At 41.3% G+C, this 7,802-nt stretch overlaps 1 non-coding gene across 1 annotated transcript; it reads right to left on the reverse strand.

Moving 5' to 3' along the window:
- Window positions 1-6,957: 6,957 nt before the first annotated feature.
- On the reverse strand, window positions 6,958-7,031 carry TRNAT-AGU (transfer RNA threonine (anticodon AGU)). Its single transcript has one exon. It is a non-coding gene; the product is annotated as a tRNA-Thr (tRNA).
- Between the last annotated feature and the right edge of the window lie 771 nt (window positions 7,032-7,802).

Genomic DNA, 7,802 nt, shown 5'->3' on the forward strand with positions numbered 1-7,802 from the left:
CCCCCTTCCCTAGATGGCAAGTAATCCAACATATGTTAAACATGTTAAATTTTATGTTAAATCCAATATATACATACATATTTATACAATTATCTTGCTGCACAAGAAAATTAGATCAAAAAGAAAAAAAGAAAAGAAAATACAAACAAACATCAACAGAAAGAGTGAAAATGCTATGTTGTGATCCACACTCAGTTCCCACAGTTCTCTCTCTGGTTGTGGATAACTTTCTTCCTCACAAGACCATTGGAAGTAGCCTGGATCATCTCATTGTTGAAAAGAGCCACATCCATCAGAATTGATCATTATATAATCTTGTCACCATGTACAATATTCTCCTGGTTCTGCTCATTTCACTCAGCATCAGTTCATGTAATTCTCTCCAAGCCTCTCTGAAATCCTCCTGCTGGTCATTTCTTACAGAACAATAATATTCCATAATATTCATAAACCATAACTCATTCAGCCATTCCCCAACTAATGGGCATCCACTCAGTTTCCAGTTTCTTGCCACTACAAAAAGGGCTGCCACAAACATTTTTGCACACGTGAGTTATTTTCTCTCTTTTATGATCTTTTGGGGATATAGGACCAATAGAGACATTGCTGGATCAAAGGGTGTGCACAGTTTGATAGCTCTTTGGGCATAGTTATAAATTGCTTTCCAGAATGATTGGCTCATGTCATAATTCCAACAATGCCTTAGAGCAGGGAAATTCTTAACACAATAGAAATGTAAATCCTTCCAAAATGAGTTCTCTAAATTGAGAACATAATTATTAATGCTGATCTTAACTTTGTAGACTTCCAAACAGTCTTGCAAGCAGAATGGAATTAGATTATAAATACCTCCTTAAATCTGTCGGGCTTACTTGGTGTGAAGTCACACAGAGGTAGAAAGGGGGGGAGGGTGGTACCACACACGATCTGTGTGACTTCTGGCAGAGAAGCAAGCATAGGGATCTCCAACAGAAAATAATGGCTTAGCTACAGGAAAAAAAAAAAAAAAAGGCAAGAGAGACAAATAGGACATAGAGACAGAGAGAGACAGAGAGAGGAGATAAGACAGTCCTTTGTACATCTTCTCTAAAACTTTCCTCCTACCTCTAGTCTAGTCATAATGTGCAATCAATCACATTCTTTTTTTGTGAAGGTCATAATAGACTCCCCAGCCTTTCCTGAGAGTTGGAGGCAAAATTGAACATTTTGCATTTCCATTTCTATGCCAGATTCAGAGGTTACTCTGTGTGTGTGTTGGGAGCAGTGGGAGATTATGTCCTTTTTAAGGAACAGACCAATTTAGAACTGAGCTTAAACTCTCAGAAAGACAAACAGCTGCATCTTCAATCCAGTCAGATATGAACCACAGCTGCTATTATTTTCTACACTGAAGATGGACTTTAGTGGGAACTGAATGGATATGTATTAGGGGGCACGGGGAGAGAGAGCCTTGTTATGAAGTCAGTCTTAAAAAAAGATTTCCAAAGATAGCTAAATTAGCAGATGCTAACTTCTATGCTGTCTGCCAGCTTCCCAGAACATGGATAATGAAAGTACCTTCCTGAGGTACAGGTTGCCTTTCTTGGAAGGAAAACACACAAGTTTGTATGTTTGCTTGGGGCACAAAGGACTCACTTTTCAAGACTATTTGCAGGGGGCAGCCCAATTTCTGAAGGGAAAAAAAAAGGTTGCAAGAAAGATGAATTGAAGAAATTGCCTTTAATTGAATTTCTGTAATAGATAGACGGATGGATGGATGGAGAGATAAGTGGGGCTTTTCTAAGAGCTTAGTATGTGCCAAGTTCATCATAGATAAACTTCTAGGGACATATATAAGCAAGTAAAACAATCCCTGCCTTCCTATAGATTATATTCTAAGGAGGGAAGATAACACACTAAGGAGAAGGGCTTGGCAGTAGTGGTGGGATAGACTAATGGGTGGCTAATGGCTAATACCTATGAGATAGGGAAGTCATTGGTGAGTCACTTAAAACTGAAAATTAAAGTCCATCTATATTAGGTCCTCTTGTAACCTATGTACAGCGATATTAGGTCTCTTTGGTAGGTGTGTGGGAAAATTAGTGTTTGGTGCACATTTGAATGGGCGCCCAGGGTGTTTCCCAAATCCATATTGTCCCCCCTCCTTTCTGCTTCTCTGGGCCCACTGGCTTCACTGAGCAGCCCACAGCACAGAGCACACAGTGAGGGGAGCATTGCCAAGACCTCTCATGATAACACTGTCAGGGTTAGGAGGGCAGGACATCAGGGATAAATCAGGTATCTGTAGTGGCTAGACAGTACTCTGGAAGTCCTGAGTTCAGCTACTATGTGTGACCTTGATTAAGTCACCTAATCCTATTTGCTTCAGTTTCCTTATCTGTAAAATGAACTGGAGAAGGAAATCACAAAGCAGTCCAATATCCTTGCCAAGAAAACCCTAAAAGGAGGTCACAAAAATCTGGACTCAACTAAAATAACTCAACAAAAGTGGTCAAATGTTGTCTGAAAATAGCTGCCAAAGTGTGTTTTCCTCTTCTTTTCTCTCATGTTTGTAATGATTTTGTTTTGTTTACTCACTATTGTTTTTTTTTTTCTTACCACATGATAGTGATAGAGTGAATGTAAAAGATTTTAAAGTTCAAAATGTGACTGAGAAACTAAGACACACTGCCCACTTCCAGAGGGTTTTACGGATCACCACCATGATTATTATGCCATGGGTCATTGGGTGGTACAGAGCACAGTTGGAGTCAGGGAAATGAGTTCAAATCCAGTTTATTAGCTCTGGCATCTGGGCTACAAGTCACTTAACCTTGTTTGCCTGGGAGATAGCTAGGTGGCTCAGTGGATAGAGCCCTAGGACTGGTGTTGAGAAGACCTGAGTTCAAATACAGCTTCAAACATTATTAGCTTTGGGACCTGGACTATGTTACTTCACTTATGAAGAAGGAAATAGCAAACTGCTCCAGTATCTTTGCCAAGAAAATCTCCTAGCCTGTTATAAGAAATGGCTGTCTATATAGAGGAAGACATATATTGAGAAAGAAGGCTTAATGTAAAAAAAAAATCAATATCAAAAAAACTTGTGGAAAATTTCTAGGTGTGAGACTTTTTTGTGGGAGAATCAATCATGTAGGCTGCATTTTTGGTTATCTAAAATAACTTGCCACTGAATGCTGACAGATAATTTTTTTAAAAAAATTAAGTCTCAGCAATATGACTCCAAATCTATTGAGACTACTGGCAAACTAATTTTTGGTATCAATTCTTTAACTCCCTTTGAAACAGTCTCTTTCCACTGATAAAATTAAGCAAATGTGAAAAGTTTATTTTTAGTGCCTACAATTTATTTCTTAGAGCCATTAATGAAATAGTTCTCTTCTATTGCCAGAATCTATCCTTGGAAGTCTTTATAAGGGAGAACTCACATGAAGTCCTTCAAACTCTGTTGTACAGAAACTACAGGCCTAAGTAAACCTCCTTTACAACCTGAGGTCAAGCAAGACTTTTAAGACATAGCCTTTAAAAGTCCTTTTTGTAGTGGCTAGAAACTGGAAAATGAATGGATGCCCTTCAAGTGGAGAATGGCTGGGTAAATTGTGGCATATGAATGTTACAGAATATTATTGTTCTGTAAGAAATGACCAACAGGATGAATACAGAGAGGACTGGCGAGACTTACATGAACTGATGCTGAGTGAGATGAGCAGAACCAGGAGATCATTATATACTTCAACAAGGATACTGTATGAGGATGTATTCTGATAGAAGTGGATTTCTTTGACAAAGAGAAGATCTAACTCAGTTCCAATTGATCAATGATGGACAGAAGCAGCTACACCCAGAGACGGAACACTGGGAAATGAATGTAAACTGTTTGCATTTTTTGTTTTTCTTCCCAAGTTATTTTTTTACCTTCTGAATCCAATTCTTCTTGTGCAACAAGAGTACGGATCTGCACACATATATTGTATCTAGTATATACTATAACATATTTAACACGTATAAGACTGTTTGCCATTTAGAGGAGGGGGTGGAGAGAGGGAGGGGGAGAATCAAAACAGAAGTGAGTGCAAGGGATAATGTTGTAAAAAAATTACCCAGGCATGGGTTCTGTCAATAAAAAGGTATAATAATAATAATAACAGGATCACGAAGATCCACATAAGACTGAACAAGAACAAAGTCCATCCTCCTGGTTCCCTCCTATCCCTGATGAGGAAGCTGGAGCTCAGAGAGCCTAACTGTGCCCACAGCCACCCAAGTAGCAGGCATCAGAGGCAAGATTCACCACCAGGTCTTCCTAACTCCAAATCCAGTCCTTCAATTCAAGGCACCCCCATGCCTAAGCATACTCCCTTGCACATAGCAGGCATGTTCATTGAATTTCTGAATAGGGATTTTGTTTTTAAACATAAAAAAAGTTTGTGAAATTGAAAATGACAACGGGACAAGTATGATTTAGGTGGCAGAGTACAAACCATAGAAAACAAAGCTTATTATTATTATTATTATTATTTTACTATTCCACTCAATTTTTCTAGATCTTGGAAGAGGAGTTCAGGTTGACAATTTATTAAAGCTTTTCATCAGCATCCGTTTTATGTTAAGCAAGTAGTGAGGGTTACAATGACCAGGCAAAGCACTCCCTGCCTTCGAGGAACATACAACCTACTGGAGTTATAGAAGGGTACTATGTAAATGGAATTTATAAATGTCTGCAGCTGATTTGAACTCAGGTTTTCCTGGCTCCCCACCTAGCCCTCTATTCACTGAGCCACCCAGCTACTTCTTGTATGGACTTTGAGATCCCTTCTATTTCAAAATCTATATAATCTATCTAATCCTCTCAAGAAAAACAATCCTCGACTCCATTAAAGAATTCAATCTAAAAGATTTTTTTAAAAAAAGAATTCAGTCTTGTAGGAGGAATTGCTACCCCTCCAAGTACCTCTTCAAGACCACTTACCTTTAAGTGTCTCTCTGATCAATCAACATTGATTAAGCACCTGCTGGGAGCTAGACATGTGGAAAGGCAAGGATTACAAAAAGAGACAAGCAAAGCAACATGTACAAAGTAAGATCTAGACAGGATAAGTAGGAAAAAAAAGCAGTAGCAGGGGAGCATTTGGCGAAGACTTTCTGTAGGAGGGGGAATTTTAAATGGGACTTAAAGGAAACTAGGGAGGTCCAGTAGTCAGAGCAGAGGAGGAAAAGTGTGGCAAATCTGGGGTATAGCCCCAAGAAAATGTCCAGAATCAAGGAAGGACCAGACCAATGTCACTGGATCAAACCAGAAAGGCAAGGAGGGCCTAGGTTAGAATGTGAGTTCTACAAAATTAAAGACACTCATTACTTTTGTGTTTGTATTTCAGGCTCTTAGAATGATGGACACAATAGGTATAGGAACAGGCTGTGGAGGAGCTTTGGACTGGAGAAATAGGAATTCAAATACGGTGTCTGACACTTCCTATATATGTGACCTTGGGCAAGCCATTTAGCTTTATCTGCCTCAATCTCCTCATCTGTAAAATGGGGCTCATAATACACCCACCTCTGATGGTTTCTGTGAGGAAAAAATAAGATGGTAATTATAAAATACCTGGTATATAATAAGTATTTAGTAAATACTTGTTCTCTATCGTATTTTTTTTCATTTATTTAATGAATGCTTGTTGATGATTTAAGTGAAAGTTTCCCCCTTTCCCCCCATGTTGTTGGAGCCAAAGTAATTGAACTGCAGATGTGCTAATATTTTACACTTTTTGTCTGCCCCTCCCTTCTTTCAAACTGATGGGGTACAACTTCTAAGGGAAACACAGCAGCGATGGAGTCCCCTGACCTTAGAGGGGTTTGGTTCTAACAATCTGTCGATGATTCTAAAGTCTTCTGGCCTTAGGATAGTCCTACAAACTTTGCTGACTGTCAGATGATCTGCTGGTCAGTGATAACCAGATTCCTGAGATAATAGTGAACAGACCACCCCTCGGTTCGACCTCTGGGCCATAAAATGAGCCAATCAGTGACAGGAAGAACCGGACGAATTTGTCTCCTTGCTCCTGGTTCTTTGCTAAATCCTTTTGGAACTCAGCCAGCTTAAATGTTATAATGACGATGAATTTTGCCCCTTGACTTGGAGATGACTTCAACCCTGCAGATCCTTTTGAGACACCTGTCTCTTGGGGGTCTCCTTTTGACCTTCAACAAAACCTCAGCGGAAGTACCATTTTCTACTGGAGATCCTTCCTGCCCCTCTCCTAGGACTTCTTCCACAAATTACATTTATTTATATTGGTAATGTGTGTATGTGTGTTAGATGTCAATCCATTTTCCTCCTATCCCTATAGTTGAGCACATGGTATGATAGGATTATATATAGATGCGAAACCGCAAGGAGGCCATCCGGGCCAACTCCCTACTTTTACAGATAAGGAAACTGAGGCACGGAGGTTAATTAATTAAATGAATAGTAAGTGGGTGAGGGAAGATCATGATCCCGGGGCTTTCTGATTCTCAGTCCAGTGACCAAGAGAGGTACTTAATAATTGCATATTGACTGATTGATTGGGAAGATGTTAACGGGAGAGTGCCGGGGCTTTTACGTCCAGGGGAGGTGCCTCAGCTGGGGACGAGGTGAAGAGGGAAATGAGATCATTTCTAAGGAGAGCGGTGGGAGAAGGGCAAGTAAAATTTAGGAGGTAAAAGGATGCTTGCTCCCTGACGGGGACGGGCGGAGGGATTATAAGTTGTAAGCACCGTAAGGGTGGAAAATAGGTTCGTGCCAGGGGTCCACACTCCAGAGAGGTGGCTGTCCCGCACCCCCAAAGTTTGACCTTGCGGGTACCTGAGAAGCAGGAGGGATGGGGGCTTCCAAACTTTTAGAAACGGAGCGGATTCCCACCTTCCGTGACATAGAGACGGGGAATAATAAGAGGCGCGTTCCCCCTAAGAGGACCCAGGCACCGCTGGGATTCGAACCCAGGATCTCCTGTTTACTAGACAGGCGCTTTAACCAACTAAGCCACGGCGCCGCCACGGACAAAGGAACGAGATGAATGGTAAAGAACGGAAGACTAAGTCCAAAGGTTAGCGCCCGAGGAGGAGCCCGCGCGGGAGGGGGCTGGGGGAGCGCGCGAGCTCCCGCAAGAAATCGATCAACCGCTTGGAAGTTTCAAGTTGAAACGTCCAGAGTGAAGGGGAAATGCCCCGGCCTTACCTGCCCTGCGCAGGCGCCGCAGGCCCAGGTGGGCGCCCTAGAGTGTTACAATGTATCCCTGGCGGACCCGGGACGTCCGGCTCGCGCCGGCGTGGGGGCGGGGACGGCCTTCGTCCTGGTTTTCTCGGGGTGCTCCCCAGCTCAGCTTTCACGCCGCGGGTCATTTGTGACTTTACAAAAGTCTTCCCCCCCTCTCCCAGAAGTTTTTTTTTTTGTTGTTGTTGTGTTGTTCGCTAAATGCTAATTTTAAAAATCAAATACACTTTTTTTTAATTTAAAAAATTACACATTTAAAATCTTAGGAACTGAGCCTTCCTTGGCGTGTTATGTCTATTCCAGAAATACTTTTTAATTTTTCTTCATCTTTATTGGCAATGGGAAAAAAGAAAGCCACTGAAAAAATAGATGAGGTTTTTGGTTTGTTTCTACAAAAGCTGCAAGCTAAATGTTCAAGAGGTGGACCGAATGATCCCTTTTTTTTTTTTTTTAGGTCCCCAAAGTTAAAGCCACCAGCTGCCTGGAGATGTCCCCCTTCTACCCTTGTGCGGGGCTCCCCTTACTCCCGGGTCCCATCTGTCATTTTTAA

The sequence above is a fragment of the Antechinus flavipes genome, chromosome 5, assembly GCF_016432865.1.
Source record: "Antechinus flavipes isolate AdamAnt ecotype Samford, QLD, Australia chromosome 5, AdamAnt_v2, whole genome shotgun sequence".
Taxonomy (NCBI): domain Eukaryota; kingdom Metazoa; phylum Chordata; class Mammalia; order Dasyuromorphia; family Dasyuridae; genus Antechinus; species Antechinus flavipes.